We start from the raw sequence: 20,468 nt of genomic DNA, 5'->3' as shown, positions 1-20,468 counted from the left end.
GCTTCAACTTAGGGTATGTAAAACCATATTTACCCCCAAGTAAGCAAAGTGTTCATTCACAGAAAGAGCAAAACGTTCCCATCTGAATTGGAAAGGAAGGAATTCTTCCTAAAATTTTTTGAGTGTGTCAAACATTAAAAAATAAGTTTCCTACTGTTGTAGAAGTACACCTTAAGGTCGGTTACAACTCTGGTGCGATGATCATTTGCAAATCTCACTGCTGCAACCAAGAAAGGGTGGGGCTGCATCCTGAGACATCTGTGGACCAGAGGAGCTGGCAGGGACCTTGCAGCTTTCCATTGAAGTGACTGCTCCCAGCCTGGCTGCAGGAACAGTCAACCTGAGCTAACTACTTCCACTTTTCAACACCTTATCAGTGGTGGTCTGAGAGACACAGAGACTACAGGGCAATGGAAGGACTTGCTTTAGGGAGCGCTAACCAACTATCCCACCCCCTCTACCGTAACAACTTTCATATGGAAGACAGAAAGGAAGCCAAGTAGGAGAAAACTATAGTAATAAAGCAAATGAAGTACTTAAATTATGGCACCAGTTGGCTTTGGATATCGGTATTTGACTACATAATGAATTTCTAAAAATTCAGAGCACATATGATTATCTAACTTTAGAAGAATTTAGTCTATCTAGGTCAATGGTTCTAAATGCACTGTTGTGATGTGCATGCTTGTTGTGATTCTTTGGGAGGTGGTTCATAAGTAATTTGTGATTAATAATCATTTTCAACTGATTGACTTAAAAATAAATTAGAGCAGAGGATTCAAGGTTATTCCTATAATAATTTCACTGTGTCTCACTGATATTCCCATTTGCATTCTTGAGTGAATGAGAAGGGGTGGAGGTATAGCTAATGTCCTAGGGATTACATAAATCCTTAAACGTTCATGAAACTACGTCCCATGTGTGAACATCATTTGCCACATGTTTTGCAGTGGGAACAAAAGACTAATGCTGAGATCCATTGCTGTAGGACTTGAGTTGCTGATAGGTTTTATTTGTCCATATTTAGTCTCATTATAATCATGGCATAATAAAGAAAAATAGTATAATTTTGTTAATCACCCAATAATGGTGATAGGTGAGGCCTTAAAAAGATTGACTAGTTGTTTTTTCTATGGACTGGCTTACTAAAACTAAACATGCCCAGAATAGTCAGCAATGATGCACCCTCTGATCATTTCAATTTAGATTTAGAATAGAAAGTGCCGGAAAGTGCTATGATGATTAGGTAGAATTTATAACTGAACCTAAAATATAAAACTGTGCATAGGCTCCTAAGAAGCAGTTGCTGTATTAAAGATGTGTTATAAAAGAAACTTCTTGTTTTTTTTTTTTTTTGTGAGGAAGATCAGCCCTGAGCTAACATCCATGCTAATCCTCCTCTTTTTGCTGAGGAAGACCGGCTTTGAGCTAACATCTATTGCCAATCCTCCTCCTTTTTTTTTCCCTGAAGCCCCAGTAGATAGTTGTATGTCATAGTTGCACATCCTTCTGGTTGCTGTATGTGGGACGCGGCCTCAGCATGGCTGGAGAAGCGGTGCATTGGTGCGCACCTGGGATCTGAACCCGAGCTGCCAGTAGCGGAGCGCGCGCACTTAACCGCTAGGCCATGGGGCTGGCCTGAAACTTCTTTTTAAAATAAGCTCAGTATTGGTCTTGGGATAAGCAAGCCTTAGTTCACTTCGCTGAAGTTTAAAGCTCTTCAATTTTAGTGGACATATCTAACACCTATAGAAATTATGAGCTGACATTATTTTATATATTTATTGTGTTATTGGTTTTATGCCTATCTTCTTTTCTAGAAAGTAAGCTCCGTGAAGATAAGGATTTCATGTTTACATTCATATCTTCAGTACCTATAACAGTAAATAGCACCTGGCATGCAGTGGATGGTCAATAAATATTTGTTGAATAAAGAAATAAAAAAAATCCTCTGCCTTTTCCACAGGAAAAGTCAGCATCATATTCTCACCATCTCAGAACCCAGTATCCCAATACCTTTTTTCAGATCTTACCTTTTATAGAGCCATTCAAGAGAGGTCAATTGATGTAAGGCATTGGTTTTTATTTTCTTTAGAAAAAAAAATCTGATACCATTTTTGCTAGCCAACATGATATTTCTGGTTTCATGACTTATTTGGCAAAGCGAAAGCACAGGTTGAACTGTTTAGAAAAGAAAAAGGATCCTTTTTTGAATTTTGAAGACTGGGGCTTTTACACACGGTTTCAAAGTTGATTGAGCACATAAAGCCCAAGGAAGACAGATCCTGCAAAAGCAAAGGAACCCTATCTGATGAGTGCCCCACGTGTGAACACACCACACCATAACCACATGGAAATGATAGGCTGTATCGAGAACAAAGGCTTCTATTTAATGAGAGCAGTGCCATTGTTCTTGAAAGTCTAACTTGGTAAACATCTTACAGCACTGACTCATCAGTACTGAAAATCCAATGATAAATCACCACCATGATGTAGCACTAATGCTGGAATTCACATCATGAAGTGTGCTACAGCATCAGCTGAAACTCAAACGGGTCGCTGAAAGGTGCATTTCATCAGCAAGCAATCTAATTCATATCAAAGGAATTTTACCCCAAGTGAGTGGCAACTGGCTAGTTTTGAAAGCATTTGACTGTTGGGGGAAATGAATTGTGTTAGTTCCTCATAAAAGGTAATAATCTAAAATCCTGAGTGTTTTAAAAGTTATTTTCTCAAATTCTATAGCAAACAATATGAAATAACCAATATCTTTGTATCTTAATCACGTTTGGTAATGAAGCCCTTTAGATAATTGGCAGTGCTTCTGTAGTAGGCCAAACTTTCTTTCAAGTTACAAATACTCACAAAAGGTTTACATTATAAGGGGCTGCTTTGGAGATGTGCAGATTTAGTTTGTATGTACAAAGTGAACATGCAAATTGCCTTATCTTGTGGGATTCACAAACAACCATCATTCAGATTGATTTAATACATGGCTTTTTATCTTTAAAAGTGTTAATTAGAAAATAGGGACAGTCCTCTGAACACTTAAGAGTAATAAATAGATCAAAACAGCACCCATACTTCTCTGATGGAACTTCTGAAGGCTTTGTAAAAGGATTAATACAATTGTCAAAAAGACCACAGTATACATATTTAATAGTGTTACCAAGCTGCAATTACATTTTTAGGACTTTATTGCTAAGTTTTTCAATATTTGCTATCTCAAAACACTGAGATTTTATACAACTTTGTTCAACGTTTTGAAGTTACCATCTTATTTTAATTTTTCCACCTTGGACCCCCAAACGCATTCTTCCAGGGAGGATTCTAAAACCACAAGTGCATATCAGAAATTATTCAGAGAAGGATGGGCTGTAGAATTGAACAAAGTGAAATAGTACAAGAAAAAAATTATGATTCATGCATTTTCTTTTGAGTGAAAAAACATAAAACCATTTGCTGAAAATTTGCCTCTATTTTGAAATTTCTCTATAATATGACAGTTAAACGCATGTGCTAGGGAGTCAGTCTTGGCTCTGCCACTGCCTTGCTTAGTGACTTTAGGCAAGTGACATAATAACTCTGTACTTTGGTTCATCTGTAAAATGTGCAAAATCGCAGCCCTTTCTCCTAGGGTCTTATGGTGGGGATTAAATAAGATAGTGTTGAGCGGTGCCTGGCACTTGAGTAAGTGTTCTGTAAGTTAGGATAATTCAGGCAATTGCTCATGAATCTAGATGATGGTTTTCACTAGGCTTAGTTATATGGTTATCCTATCATCGGCACTAAAAATACTTGCGAATGCCTCTTCAAATTTATGAGGAAGGCGGACGTGCCCAGTACAGGGTAAGGGCCCTTGGCCTCTGCATCTCCAGGGACCTCGACTTTCCTTCTTTAAGAGGAGGACTCAAGGGGCCCAGTCATCTTCTGAGCCACTTGCTTTCTAATGCCTCTCTGTTTGTGTTTTATTACTACTTTATTTTTATTCAATATTTTGATTTAACTAATAACACATATAAGTGGCAAAAGAGTCAAAATGTATAAATCATACAAAATTAATTTGCCAGAAAACACAATTTTTTAAGCTATCATTTCAGAAATTTTCTTTGCATTTTGCTTTGTCTTTTGTATTTAACTTTTCGCTATGACCCCCTTCAATTCTTTACACTTGTTTCCTTTCCTTGACCACATCTTCCAAACCTCAGTCTTCCCCTAATCCCCTTTGAACCAAAGACTCACACTCCCCAGGCCTTTCACGGATCATGCACTTGCCCTAGTCTCCCAATAAAATGGCCCTTCCCTTTTTTGTCTCAGTCCTTCAGGCTAAGGGGGTAGAATTAGGACCAACACGCTGGCCTTTGGACTCTTAGTCTAACACTCTGACTGCCCTGGGCCTCCTCTGAGAGGATGCAACTTCAAATGGGCTCTTGGCCTAGACACAGTTTGTGTGCCTCTATATCCTTTCCTTCCACTTTGGGACCCCAAAATTTCATGAATGCTTCCGTTTTCCACTGGTTCCTTCTCTCTGTTTACAGATGTTTTTATTTCCATCACCTAGAGATACAGACCAAAAACTTTCTCTGGACTTTACTACTTCCCTCAACTTCTGTTTTTTTCCTCTCTCTCTGCTCCCCCTCGCCCCCCACCTGCTCTTTTAGTGCAAAATTCCTTTAGAGTTAGTTGCTTCCATGCGTGACATTCTTCTTCACTCACTCATTCCTTTACGCCTTGCAATTTGACTTTCACACCAGCTACCATATATCCTGGTTGAAGCTATTATTCCTGAAGATACTCCTACGCATTCTCATTGTCAAATTCAGTCTCTGCAATCCAAAAGGTCTTTATAGCTTCAGCCAATAGAAACCCCTGCCCAGATTCCAGAGATGATCCTAACCTTAGGCAGAAATTTTGGAATCTCTAGCCCAATGCTCTGAGCCTAAGCAACTGGTCACCCTTGTTGCTCTTTTAGCCTTGACTTTATTCAAAATGCTGATAATAATTGCCCAATTTCTGTTTCTTCATTTTCCTTTTTGTGCTAGAATCCATGCTTTAGAATCTGCCTAGAATCCTATGTTCAAAAACAATCCATCATTTTCCAACTCCATAAAAAAAGTCCCAGCTTCTTTTGCTGTTTTCCCCATACTATTATTAAGATAAATACCATTTTCCTAGTTATTGAGATTAAAATTATGTGGTCATGATTGATTTCTTTTACCTTGTTTCTTCAACAACCAATTAGTGACCAAATCCAGCTACTTCTTCTTCATTGTCAATTACCTTTTGATTTTCTTTTTCTTTATTCTAGCCACCACTCTTCTGGTTAAAGGCTTCACTATCTCTTTGTTGAAAACCTTGTTAGCTCAGATGGCCTCTCCTGATTCTGGATTCTTCCTGTACCTGCCCTGACTCCATCTTTCCTGTCACCATTGGACCACTCTTTCTAGAGCAGAGTTCTGATTAAAGGAGACAATATCTGTGAGAATTTACTTTAAAATATCTATTTGCTATATGAATATTAGTTATCTTATTATATCACTGAATTGCTCAAATATCATCTTCTCTCCAAGGCCTACTGAATAAAGGCAAAGTTTAGCTTTCCAGACATTTCCTACTAATCCTTATGGTTTTATTCTATCCAACTGAAAATCTTGCCATTTTTCGGATACATCCCTATCACCTGCACTGTGCTCATGCCATTCTACCTCTGCCCCAATTCCTGGACTGTCTTTGCCCCCATTAAGATGGAAACAAGCTGAACAAATGATATCTAGCATTCTTTGGTAAAAGATGACCGTCATTAATTAAATTTTGGGGTTCAGCACAAGTCCATCTATTGATTTTGCATTATTCTTTTGGGTCATATTTGAACACTGTCATAATCCTCCTTCAACCACATGGTTATCTTCAGAAGATTAAAAATAACAGGTATTGATGATGTAGAAAAGAAAAAAGAGTTGAAGGTTTTAGTTGATGACATACTCAATGTGAGCCTAGAGTATACTGTAGCTATTAAAAAGTTAGCAAGATCTTAGTAAGCTATAATAGCTACACCTATTTTTTCAGGGAAATTGCAATCCCCTGGTTCTCAGTATTGAGACTATACCCGCCTATACCAGGATATTGTGTCTGGGTAGCACATTTGAAGAGGAGCATTGGCAGAATGGAGTGTGTGCAGAAGAAGATGGCTAGCATAGTCAAAATTATGGACAAGTTAAATGAGAGAAGGAACCAGGATAATTTAACCTGTAGAAGAGAAGATTAAAGAAAGGACTGTCATCTTTACATATATAAAAAACTATTACGAGAAAGAGGTGTTATGTGTGTTTCTCCAACAAATAGAAGTATAGACAAATAGAATTATTTGTGAATCAATATCATAAAACAACTTTCTAGAAATTCATCTCCCACAGTTGACGGTAAGATTGAGTCTGACTGATCAAGATTTCCTACAGGAGAGGAAAGTTGTACTAGCTGTCCACAAACAACTCTTTAAATTTTAAAATTCTAAAAGGGAAAAAACTCTTGGGAAGTCATTGGAACAGCTTTGCATTAAAAAAATAGACTGAGTACATATGACTTTGCCAGTCCAAGACTAGACAGAATGAAGGTATGGACTATGGTAGAGGTCCTAGCGATGGAGAGATGCCCTCCTCCAAAGAAAAATTGTGAATTGGTAGAGAAATATCAACAGAATGTATATTTTGGTGATTTGTTGAAAATGATCCTTTGTTTGGGAGATTGATAGCTCCATGATCACTATGCAAGAACAAATGGCCACAAAGGACCTGTGGCCTGGGATGATTGAGTTTTACATGGTAGTGTTGGAGCAAATTGCAAGTCAACTGGGAAGGTGGTGAAAAGAAGGTCACTGGTATGTGAACTGTGAAAGAAGGTAATGGTTATGCTGAGGATGGTGGGAACCTTGCTTGATTCCCAGAAGACCAGTTCTGAACCCAACAGCCATAGCCTCATGCCCACTACAATGCCTTGAAGTTCATCTGATGGATTTGATGTTTACAGTCCTCTTACTATGTCTCAGCTGCTTTTCTCCCCATCTGCATTCTATTTTCCTTGCACAAGGCTCTGGCTACACTCGTGGGTGCCAAGCTTTCTCAAGGAGCTGTCTGTCTCTTGGCCCTTCATTTGTCTTCAAGTCGTCAACTGCAATTTTGATCACACTTGAGTTTTATTTCACACAGCTGCACTACCAGTGGCAGGAACTGGTCTTCAGTGATTCTCAACTCTACTCACCCACCCCATGCTCTCCTGATTTTTCATATCTTCTAACATCTTAGCTGCTACATTCTCGCACCACCTGTTTTGGCTCCAAATCACACTCAAAGTTGTTTTATTCCAGGCTGACGTGTATGGCCTGGATGCAACTTTACTAGTATCAATGGAAACAAAAAGATTACCTATAATCTTCTCATAAGTCATAGAAAAAGTATAAAAAGCGTGAGCAAATGTAATTTATCACCCTGAGCAAGTGGGAATGTAATTACTTACAAGGCTGATTTTAGTTTAAAGCATAGTTTTCTATGCCTATCCTTACAAGTTTTTCCTGTGTAGAAGTTTTGGAGAACTTGGCACATTTGCAAATGTTATTCCAGATTCTGTTGGCTAGTATTTTGGCACTGAAGTTTTAGTTGCCCAATAAACTACAGGGCAAGATGAAGTGGACTAACAGATAGTTACATAAATTAAATTTTTTTACATAAATTACACTTTTACATAAATTAAACACCGAAATAACTTTTACCAAATTAGATGTTGATTTTCTTTGGTGTTATCATTATTGCTGGCGTACTCTGTGGTTATCACATTACATCCATTCATGTGTTTATTTAAGGGAAACACTAAATTAATTTAATTTTTTAGATTTTTGGATTTAATTTCCTCCTGAATTTCAAAACTTATCTTTATCTCTCCACATATAAGGCCTTTATCATTTAATTAGCCTGAAAGATTTTCTTTTTTAGGAGTTTGAGTGCTTCTGGGATTAGACACTGGAAGCTATGGGGACTGCTTTTCTCCTCAAGGCGTTTTGATTTCATGAAAACCTCCACTCAAAGTAGAGCAGGCTCTTCTTGAGAGGGTTTCTCTGCTTAGCTATTTTGGGCATGACCCAGCATGGTCACTGATCCTGACTCCATTCACAATCCATCAGATCTAGCAACCACTACCATCTGAATGCATTTCCTAGAAAAAATGTAGGAGAAAATAGTTTATTGGTTCCTTCTTGGCCAATGGTCTTCACTGATGGCTGAATCAGTGGACATCCTCATGCACAAAACAATCTAATGCAATTTCCCATGCAGGGAACTGTGAACAGGACAATTTCAGCTAAAATTGGGCATGGCAAACAAATTAACTAACATATTTTGCTTAGTGGTCAGATTTTAGTTATCTGAATTGATGGGCATTAGTATTGTTCTGTTTCTGCTAAAAGTCACTCCTTTTGGATCTGGAGACTAGTCTTATAACAAATAGTTATAAATAATGAAGCTGCGTTGATAGAAATGAATTCAAGGGACATCGAAAGCTGTTGAATATCCTTGGCCCGTATTTTTCATACCTGTTGAACTTAGCTCTTTCCCCCAGCTTATACTGAGGACGGATTCAATTAACCATTAGCTAGATTTAGCATACTAGCCCAAATAGATCTGCTTTCTGCTTCTAAGCTTGCTATACGACTCACTCTTATTTATAGACTCAGGAAACTAATTAAGTACTAAGAGATCAGCTCCTGCTGAGCTCTTGGTGCATTTGGAATATAAGTGAATGAAGATGGTGATAATGTCAACTAAGTTGTTAAACATGCAATATTCTTAAATAAACAAATTTTGCCAAGCACTCACTACATGTAAGATTGTGTTCTAGACCGTCTGGTAACAAGGAGTCCAGCATTGTGATGCCTGCTGTCACCAGTGACTCAGAGCACGTTGGATCTTCTAGAGCACAGGAATTATCCTCCAGAATGATTAGTTGGCATCGGTTTCTCTCTAAAAAGATCTACTGCAATGAAGATTTGGGTCACTTTTCTGTGGGCTTGAAGTTTGCTGAAGGTCTTGGAGCAGTCCTACCCTCATCAAATGATATAGTGCCCTGTTCAGGGCTGCTTTGGGTCAGACCTCGTGAGATAGCTATGGGCTTCTGGATCTCTGGCAAACTACTGGCATCTTCCTTATATGTTGTGTGCTATATGGCTTAAGATGTCCCTTTTGGGAAATGCACTGTAATTGAATACAACGACAAAAATTGGGACACCAGTGTCCTAACTAAGAGTTGGGGATGATCTTACATGTATCTCCTCAAGATATATTCTTACTCAACACATGTGATTTATAAATAAAGTAGATAAATTTTGAGCTCTTTAGTATTCAGACATTTATATGTTGCTTCCATTTTATTTTCTGAATTTCTTCACTCAAAATCCTGAACAATATTGTCTTTGTTATGTAATCATGCAATTGTAGTCTTTTCTTAAAAGCATACTAAGTTCATTTCTATCATAGAAAAGGAGAAAGGTAGAAATCTGGATTCTCTGCTTGCATCTTATTGTAGGATACAGGAGCCTAGTAAAATGCTAATAATATTTTAGTAGGGGAATACGGCACCTTTTATGACTGAACTACATTTAGGTGACATCATGGCTCCACATGACAACATGAGTTAAGATGAAATACACTCATTAAAAAACAAATTCCATCATGTCATGGGTAACTTGTGATCTCTAGCTTTGGAGTGTTAAGCCTTGTAGATCATGCCAGGGCCTACATGAAGTCTGTTATTAATAATAGGAATAAATTCCACCCCACGCCTTAGGTTACTCATTCACATCACCAGTCAACAACTCAACTCACTCTTCAGTAACAGAAAAAGAGAAATCTAGTACACTTTAATGATTTGAATAATTGCTGGGAAACTTGATAATGCGTTAACATTCATTTGCTGAAAAGTGGGCCAATGATAGCTAAGCGATTTCATCTTAAAATGGGTGTGTGGCCATTTGTGTGTATCTGTGGCCGGTTAGCTCCTTGGTTAGAGCACTGTGCTAATGAAGCTCAGATCAGGAGTTCTTCCCCATGTGGGCCTGTCAACTTCTCTCTTTCAAGGGTCACAGTTTAATCCCTGACTCCAGCCTGATGTTGCACACATGTTTACTACTGACCAATAAGGAGATGAGATTAGAGATCATGCATTGCTTAAAGCAAATCTACCACCCACCAGAGAAATCAACTCACAGCACATAATCCATATGAGTGGTTTCGTAGCATCGCTTCAAGGACTGTATCTCTGGGCTTGTGCAAATGGACACGCCTAGATATAAAGACACCTACACTAGCAACAGTTACTAATCAGGTCACTGATGGAGATTCACACAGAGGAAGATCATTATGAAGCAGTGAGTTGTTTGTATCAAAGATTATTTTAAAGACAGCTGTAGATTTATTATTTTAAAATCTCCGGATGAGTGGATTGGATTAGACAAACTTTAAAGTCCTTCCAGCTCTAAGTCCTTCCAGCTCCCTACAGCCTCCAAGTGCATTGATTAACATACATAATGTAAAACAATGTAGTTTTGTAAAGCAAAATTGGCAGGAAGAGAATATTCTCTCAAGAAAAACTACTTTCTATGAGTCTCCCCTTCAAGCTACCCAAAAAAGGTGATCAAATAGAGCTCAAAAATAATTTCTGGGCTTAAACTTAAAATTCTTTTATCTGGAACAGATTATTTCATTCCACAATTAGAAATGAGATCCAAAATGCAAATATTACTGAGGGAGATAGCACATTGCCTCATATTCACACTATGGTGTTAACAACTGCTATAAGAGCCATTTTACAGAGTAACTTTGAGAGGGGGAAGCATACCTTATTCAAATATATGAAGATGATTTTACAAATCGTATCCTATTTTATTCTAGTCCTAATTCTGCCAACCCTTCTGGGTATGTAACAGTTTTAAAGACAGTCCTTCAAAATTTGAAGAGAGGAAAAAGTGGAAACAGCTTAAATGAGAGTATAACTCTTAGGCTTTCACTAAATACATTTTCATAGTTTTACAGTTTGTTATATTTTCTTGAGAAGGATGAAAATTCTTGGAATTAAATGTACAATAAAATACCAAATATATACTGATTCTTTAAAGATTTGTATCTCTGTTTTCCTAAGCTATCTTAGTTTAGATCAAGTCTCTCTTACCTCTGAATTTGGTGAGACATGCTGTTTACTGTCTTATTGACCAGAAGGAAATCTGTTCAATCAATATTTGGAGATTTATTCCATTTAGAGTTCTGTTTAGTCATGTAGGAATATTATTTTGATAGTAATAACACAAAATTAAGTAGGAGAAAAATAAATTTGTAAATGAACCAAATTTTAAGGCTGCAGAATTTCTGTTTCTCATTGTCCCTGTACCTGAAGAGAATCAAGGCTCCACATGTAGTAAAGGGATGCAGGTTGGATACATAAGTTCTGTGTTCTTGATGTAAGAGTTAAAAATGGTTACAAGGAGACACCATTACATTTTGTCTTGGAGGTGCTTTTCCACTGGTTTGACTTCTCCATCCTAGTGGGCCACGCAGATGTAGGCCTCACCTGGGACAGCTGGTTGGACACATGAACATCCTGAAGTCATCTGCATAGGAATAACAATCAAGAGAATAAGTCTAGGTGTTTTGTAAGGGACATTTCCTATCCCCCTGCTGAAAAGGATCAGTTATTGACCCATACTGTCCAAGAGATGCTAGGTCACCTGAATAGTAAGGAGAACAAAAGCCCTCTCACTTGGCTCCACTGTACCTCCCATTACTGTTTTATGGGAACAACTTGAGTCCTTTTTATCTGTGAAGCTGAGACTGGCAAAAGCTAGCAGTCTCCATCACAGTGCCCTCCACTGCTGTCCTTGACTTGTGCCAGTGTTTTTGGTTCTCCATCCCATCCCTTGACCTTGAGACTAGATGTCTGCCAGACCCTCCTCTGGCAAGAGCAGCCGTTCCTCTTGGCCCATTTAAAGGCCTTTTAGGTTTTAGGAACTCCTCAGTGAGACCATTTTGTTTATCTTTTGAAAGTTAGGTGACCAGACCTTTGAAAAATTGGTATTCTTTTCTCCCTATAACTATAAACTGAAAACTTCACTCATGTGGGTATGGTGTGTTAGAAGACCAGGCTTTCATTCCTCTTAACGTCCCATGTAATCAAAAGAACCTAATGAATTCAAGTTGCTTGTAACATTTTGTGTGTTTCTGAGTTGAAACCGAATTCCCAAACAATCATGTGAACAATAATGAAATTCAGGCAAACAGGCTCTATTTTCCCGTTGTTAGGGAAAGAGACTCTTATGGTGAACTCCTGGCTTCTACTCCCTGTGATTTAAGACAACATAAAATTTAGCACTTATCGACTGCATTTTAGTATGCAAATTATTTCAAAGACCCTGAAGAAATAGGTAATGGCTGAATTGAGTTTGACTCATAATACAACTTATAGATTTAGATACACTTGCATTCTCACGTGTTAAAAACTATACAGCACACTCCATAGATTACAGTTTAATTGTGGAGATGATACAATAAAAGAGTCTCTCATACTTCTGTGTGAGAATTTAGGTACAATAAGCACAATGTAATTATACCAGTTGGAATTTGGCCAGAAGCTGGGGATTAAAAATCCTTAGTGTTATGAAAAGTTCCATGGGATGTTTAATGACTAGAAATAGCCAGAAGCTTAGATTTACGACATCCAAAAATAGTACCCCTAGCAAGATTAGTCCACCCGGGTCATGCTGGGGCACAGTTTGGGCGATAGTCAAAAAAACTCATTTATTGAATCATAAACATAATTTCTAGCAGCTCTGGGTTGGAGATTTGTATTCAAGTACTAGTTACCAACTTTTAGCAGCTTCTTTGGATATAGCATCCCACTGGCACTCAATAAATGTAAAATAATAAAGAAAATGTCAGGTGGGCTTGAATGGTAATGATGATAGCTAGTACAGAAGGGCAAGGACCAAAACTGACTTTACAAGTAGGTGACTGAGATGGTTCCACACGTGATGTGATTTCAAAGGCTGTGGAAAGATACAAAATACCACCTTGGTTTGGCTTGCCGGTGCCTGCAATTTCACAAAGCCTATTTTATTCTTTTTGATTAATGCTCAATTCCTATTTTATAGCAAATATACTTGAAAAAGTTAATACATAAGACTTAGTTGTCATTTAAATCACAGTGTAACATGAGATTTTCACATCCTATTCTAAGGAGTTAGGATAGAACTGAAGAGTAAAGGGTCTTTAAGAATGAAGATATTGGGTGAGTGAACTCCCAAGGGCAGAACGGTTTGCAGAAAGGAAAGTATGGGGCCAACAAAGACGAATTTCTCCAGCCTCATTGTTATGAATGGAATTGTACCCCCCTCCCCCCACATTCATATGTTGACGCTCTAATCCCCATTCTTCAGAATGTGACTCATTTGGAGATACAGTCTTTAAAGAGGTAATTAAGTCAAAACTGGATTGTTAGGGTGGGCCCTAATCCAATCTGACTGAAGTCCTTATAAGAAGAGGAAGTGTGGGAACACTGAGAGACACGAGGTACGGATGCCCACAGAGAAAAAACCATTTGTGGACACAGCAAAAAGGTGGCCATCTACAAGCCGAGGAGCGAGGCCTCGGAGGAAACCAAATCTGCTGACGTCTTGATCTTGGATCTCTAGTCTCCAGAACTGTGAGAAAATAAATTTCTGTTGTCTAAGGCATCCAGTCTGTGGTATTTTGTTATGGCAGCCCTAGCAAACTAAAATGCTCACCCATTTTCAGAGGGAAATCATCTGGACTGCTAGTTAAATCGTTCAGCTTCTTTGAGGGTGGGGCTTTTATTGCAAGTGGTTCTAATCTTTCTTGGATCTTTCTAGTCCCAGAGATAAAACCCTGTGGATCAGGTCCATCGCCTCAGGTTGATTTTGTAAGCCATGGTTTAAATTCAAAATGTTATCTGGGCATTTATAATATGCTGGAGTGAAGAGAGGTGATGAGCAGAAGTTAATCTGGGAATAGCTAATCATGGAGCTTACTCGATTTATTATCAAAATGGAGTCGGATGAGCCATGGTTTGTTAGCCAAGCTTCCATATTAATAATGAGGTGCCTGTATCTTCACTACTTAAAAACCGTGGGCAATTTGCCACGATAGCCCTCTGTTGGGCACTTCTGATGTATTAAATGAATTTTGGTGAGAGTATTTCAAAATAGTCTTTTGGGGCTATGATAACTTTGGCGTCAGCAAGCAATGAAGGGTCTTCTGTATTAATATTATTTAATGTAAATGTAAAGTAACTTCAGTAACAGCAAGTCAGAGTATTCATGTTTAAAACTAGTATTAATTGTTAATAATAAAACTGCAGCTTTTTAAAAATGCCAACTATTGATGTTCTGCTTGTGGAACCTGGGATTCTTGAGGGCAAGGATAATTTATACTTGCCAAATCACTGAGAGGTAATTCCAACTATGTGGAAATGTAAATATTCAGTATTAGAGAGGATAATTAGGGATAGGCTAAATATTTACCCAGTTCTTTTCTTTTTAAATCACAAATGAGTCTTCTCTTATTGGTTTAGGTTTTTCTAATAGGAGATGGGCTGGAAAAAAATGGAGAAGGGGTAATGTCTTTCTTTTCCCAGGACACCAAAATATATCTTTTTTTAACCGAAATACATCCTGTAGCCATATAGTCATAAAATCCAGTCCCCTTTCATTTTTGACTTTGAAACCTATTCTGCAATTATTTTATTTTACCAAGATACTGCTAACAAAATTTAGTATGTTGCATCAAAAATATCAAAGGTATAGTGTTGAACATGAGTATAAAAACACAATTTTAGCAGCAAATTAAGTGGCAATTAAGTAAAATATGAACAAATTATTTGGAAAAAATCTGCAGAAGGTTAGAAGTATGTGGATATTCAAATGTTCAAGTACTCTTAATTGTCACCATTTTAAAAGAATCTTGCAACAGATGCACAAAGAAATAACTGTATTGTGGGTGAATTGTCATATAAAGAGCTTTAAGTAAAGCTTTTTCTTTCAGAGGTTCTTTTCTTTCCTCTTTATTCTTCCCTTGATTATATTCTCATGAGGATAGTTTCAAAGGGAATGCTATTCCTGAGAAGGAATTTTTTAAATAAAACCATTCTATCAGTCATAGTCCAAGCAGGAAAACAGAAACCATTCCAGGTATTTCAAATGGAGGTAACTTAATGCAGGGAGTTGGTTACATAGATGATGGAAGTGTTGACAAGGTGATGGTGAGGCAATCTAGAAATTAGAAACAGTGGAAGCCACTATCACCGCAATGATTGGAAGAACACAAGAAGGAGATATTGTTTTCACAGCTCAGAGATGAGATAAGGACCATCCTTGGGGAACTAGTACCTGGGTGGTGACTCTCTCAGTGGAGCTTTGACCACTGAGGGAAGAGATTTTCCAGCTGAACCAGAATCAAAGAGAAGATAGAATCATTGCCAAGGGTGAAAGTGAAAGTAGAGAAAGAGCAGAAAAAAAGACCCTAACTCATCTCCTTTTTCTTCTCCCAGGATTCTGCCTGTGCCTCACGTGACCAAACTGATCAAAATCCAGTTGGCACAGGAGCCTAGGAAATGTAATTCCAGAGATACAAAGCAGAGTAAGGGAAAGTTAGGTAACTAATCAAGAGCAAACTGACAAATGACTTGCACACACAAAATGGAGCTACTTTTGTTAGTTTGTGTTTCTCTTTATTTAATTTAATCTAGTTCCCTCAAGGCCATAGTACACTGAAAATCACTTTGGGACCTTATGACAACTGTAGATTTTTTTTTTTTTTTGGTGCTATTAGATATTTGATGATATAAGTAAAGTCGCTCTGGGCCTCAGAATCGGGAATTCACTGAACATTGATGTGGTAGCTGATACGTGGGAAGCAGAGGCTGAGGAAACCAAAATGGTACCCGTTATTGACATTTGAGTTTCAGATCCAGACTCTGAATATTCTTCAGAATATCAGCTCCCAACTTGTTACATGACATTTCAACTTTAGCAATTTTGTGCTAATGAACTCCTTTATTTCTGCCTGTCTCATTAGGACACTCCATGCTTTCCAGAAATGCAAGTGAAGTTCAATAGAGATAAAGCCATTCTACTGGTGCTGCTATGATCAAGAAGCTACAATCAATCTTGTTTTCTTCAAGCATGTCATAAAAAGACCCTTTTCCTTCTGATTAGCATTCTTGAACACAGTACAAGCTGATGACTTGCTTGAAGTCATTCACTGTAGGGATACGGCACCTACTGCACGTGATAAAACGACATAAGGCATATGAACTGCTCATTACAATCTAATTAGTTTGAGCTTTTCATTTCATTTTATGTCCTGAATTGAACCTGATTCAATATGATTCTGAGCTGGAGTTCATCATGTCTTCTCCCTGGCAATGCAAGTTCATGGTATTTGCTTGCTAGATTCACGGTAATAGAAATGGTTCCTTTCCTCTTTTTTGGAACTGGTTAGAAAAAGGCCATTAATATAAAATGACTGAAGTTTTTGCTATTATACTTCCCTCTGTGAGAGATTTCGATTTGACCTAGCACACAACTCAGTTGCTGAAGTATTTCAAGAAGGTTTGGCCATTATAATTAACAGACTTACCTGACTCATAAGTTCACTTCCTTATAACGCAACAAGAGCAATAGTCTTAGCTCTTGGGGTGCATTCCAAAGAATGACTAAGGAATGAGGAAAACTTGGGCTAGTTTTGTTAATGAACTCAATTATATTAGAGGCTTCTTGAGAGCAGGGAGTCTTCCATTTTTGGGTTGTTTCCAATAACATTTTTCTGTGTCTCAAACTGGTAGGTAGACTATGTGGGTAGACCAAGTACACATAGATTTACCTGATCTCAGTATTTTAGGGGTTAAAGGAAAAGCGTGACATTATTTTAGATGACATACACACTTTCCGTGTCTTTATTTTTGGTACAGTGGGGATCCAAACATGTGCTTTCTTAACTTCTTCCTAAGAAGGTTATACATATCCATCAGATTCAGTCACTACATTTTTTAAATTTCAGAAATCATTTAATACAGGTAATGTTAATACATTCATAAGCATATTTTGTTTGCCATTCACCTGAGCTTTAAAAATTTGTTGCATAATCTGGAAAGTAAATATTGTGTTTTATAGCCACGTCATAAAATATCTTAGAACTTTGCAAAACATCGCCCCTTCGTTCCATGCCATGGGACTGCCTCGTAGATGAGGACTTCTGGAACTTGATTAATAAAATAATTTTGGATAAAGTAGATTTCCTCCACATCACTAAGTTTACCCTGCAAATAATAACAGAAAGAAATAATCATACATATCCCATTGCTTTGTTGAGAGGATATATTTAGATGATAGATGTAATAATCCTAGAATTACATCTCTCATGAAATATGTCTTTACCATGTTCGTTCTCTTCTCACCTCCCTACATTGGAGCAATGTAATTTAATCAGGTTCCTACCCTAAATAACATGGTGACACTCCATATGGTTCTGTTGATCTGATTCCTGGATCAACTATGCACTGTCCAAAATATTTCCTGCAAGATAGAGGGGTTTGCTTAATTTAATTCAGTTTTTATTTCATAACTGATGACTATCACGTATATTACCAGTGAACAGAGCTTTACAGTTGATTGGATATTTTGAGTGCACTACATAAACCTTTTTTTCCCTTTCCAAAGCCAATAGAAAGGTTGACGTCTTTATAATATTTACTGACTTGGTAGAGAAACTAAACTAGGTGAATATCTGCTTTGTTTATTTAGGTTTTATATCCTAACCAGTGGTTCTTTATTTCTGCAATAATTTGTTGAAAGCTTATGGTTAGAGGGTATGTAACCTTTAATTCAGCTATTGTTAGCACTTTTGTATGCCGGAGAGAGGTTCTGAAATTTTCAGTAGGCCATGGACTCTTAACAGGGAATCTTAATTGTTCCCTTAGTACTTGAAAGCCATCATGACATCTGAGTTATATACATTTCTTATGTATAACCTTCAGCTCAACATTGAAGTAAGGCATAAGGCATTTGTTCTACACTTCATGCAAGAGGAAGTGAGATTTTTTTTTTACTTACATTGTCAAGGATTCTTAAGGGATTGGTCTTGGTTAATTAGCAATTAGTAAAATGAGTATCATGCTCCCGATAAAATATTGTTAGGGAAATTGGGAAACAGAAGGTTACCCAAGCCACTAGCCCAATCTTTGGGGAAGAGGAGGAGGTAGGAAGAGAGGGAAGCAAGGAGCCAGGGGTGCCCAGAGTGGTATATGCTGCTGTAGCTGCCTGTGTCCTCTAGCACATTATCCCAGTCTTTCTCTTTCTGCCCCGAAGCACAGTTCTAGGGCCCGTGAGACTGGAATGAACTCAGAAATTATGACTTGATTAAAGATTACTGAGATGTTCATATTGGAAATAGAAAATTATATTATGAAAATTGATGTGCTCTTCTTTGTTTATAAAGACAGTGTGATTAACTCACCATCATTTGCATTTGGGCAAATGGTGGCAGGTTTGGGCTTTACTGTCTACACTCTTGTGTAAGGGCATGAGTTTGCCAGGCAGTTAAGTGTAAGGGGTGCTGTCCATGAAATGAAATAGAGCTGACCCATCTGGTTAACATGGAGTCAGATCTGGTGACCCTGGCAACCTGAGTGGGACGAGTATGACCAGTACCATGTATTAATTAACGTGGATCTTCATCCATGTGTTAAGGGATATGCATGTAACGTTTTTCAAACTTAGATCCACACAGTTGAAAAATAAAGTGAAATAAAATCCTTAGAGGGCATTGGCCAGTTCCAGTGAATGAACTGCGGTTTGAGGACATAGAAAAGATTTTATCTCTGACTCTATAATGTTTTCACTTATGGACTCTGTTGAAGTAGAAGGTCCCTTCTTTAATCCTATTGCTCACACTCTCTTCCATGAGAATGAATTTGGGGAGACATTGAGAAATGAGGTGAATTAGGAAGTATCTTATGGTTTAACAGCTGAAAATTGGGGTATGCATTTTCTTCAGTTGTTTCAGACATTTTTGGCCCCACTTTGATTAAATTTATTAGATATAACTATATTTATAATTAGAATGGTATGACAAATTATATGGGTTTCAAATGGTGATGATTTTCATATCAAATTCTTCATTATCATCTTAATTCTAATTAAGTGGCAGGTGATTGTAGCAGAAAGAACATGGGTCTTTCAAGAGAGATCAGTGTAGCTTTGCATCCTGACCCTGCCACTTAACTAATTTTGTCACCTTGATCATTTAACCTCTATGGGCCTCAACTTTCCTTCTCTATAAAATGGGAATAATGCTACTTATATCTAAGAGTTGTTGTGTGTAGATTTAATCACATAATACACATGAAATACATGGCAAATAATACAGGCTCAATATTATCTTCTTACCTTTACCTTTCCATGCCTAATTTTTTCTTACACACCTGTGTCTACAGTTTTCCATGGACAAATTCTCGTTTGCATCTTCACCGGTAGAGAATATTTTAAGAGGGTGGCAGATATATAAAAATTCATTTCTAGATTCTTCATCCTACCCATGCCTTTCTTTACTTAGAAGCCTCCAGTTTTCAATGTAAGAGGGTCCTAAGTTCTGTGAGATCTGTTGAAACTATATCTCTATCTTAGTAGGTAGAGTTATTTCATGATGAGTTTTAAGTGATAGGGACATCAAATGAAAATGTGTTTAGAAACCTATTTTATAGACTGTGTATATGTGTTCACAAAAATAAAAATGAAATGAGAAGAAAATGAAACATTATTGATTGACTTAAAGGAATAGTCATCATGTGTATATATCAAGTTTCTTAATCTGTGATATTTAGTGAGTCATTGTCCATAAAAACTTTACAAAGATAGCAAAATTTATATAAATCACCTGTACTTATAGAAACAAGGATCTATATGGTATCTACTATATCCTGTTAAAAGCACTTCCAATATTATTCAAGAAGCATGGGTGTATGTTCATCATTCCCCAGGGACTATTTTAAGCCCTCTCAAGAGATTTTTTTTCTAGGACACTGTCAACAACTCAGCTATTATACAAGCAGTGTTGGTTAGTCAAACTGCCAAGTGCAAAGCTTGGAATGCCCAATTAGGCATTCTGCAGCTGGAGAAGGTGAGTGATTTCCCCTCAAGAATTGTGCATCATTTCTGCAGCTGGAGTGCTTAAGTGGTCCATTGAGCCAACAGCTGTGAGAGTTCGATGCAGCTGGATTAGGTTCTCAGATAGTATTAGTGATAATAGAATAGTCATATAGTCAGTAACACTCTGATTATTTTTATCTGATTTTGCTTATTGAAGACTTTCTATTTCATTTATTTAATTTTTGGAGGTGGTAGTTATATTGCATATTGACATTGG

At 37.5% G+C, this 20,468-nt stretch overlaps 1 long non-coding RNA gene across 5 annotated transcripts in view; it reads left to right on the top strand.

Annotated features, from left to right (window-relative positions):
- Window positions 1-13,602: 13,602 nt before the first annotated feature.
- The window catches only part of LOC131410700 (uncharacterized), a 48,068-nt gene continuing 41,202 nt past the window's right edge, over window positions 13,603-20,468 (top strand). For all 5 annotated transcript variants that reach the window (XR_009221395.1, XR_009221393.1, XR_009221392.1 and 2 more), the window contains exon 1: window positions 13,603-13,731. This is a non-coding gene — a long non-coding RNA (uncharacterized LOC131410700). The remainder of the gene's footprint in view (window positions 13,732-20,468) is intronic.

This window comes from Diceros bicornis, chromosome 10, assembly GCF_020826845.1.
Source record: "Diceros bicornis minor isolate mBicDic1 chromosome 10, mDicBic1.mat.cur, whole genome shotgun sequence".
NCBI classification, from domain to species: Eukaryota; Metazoa; Chordata; class Mammalia; order Perissodactyla; family Rhinocerotidae; genus Diceros; species Diceros bicornis.
The sequence above is the reverse complement of the archived record's forward strand: the minus strand, read 5'-3'. Positions and strand labels throughout refer to the sequence as shown.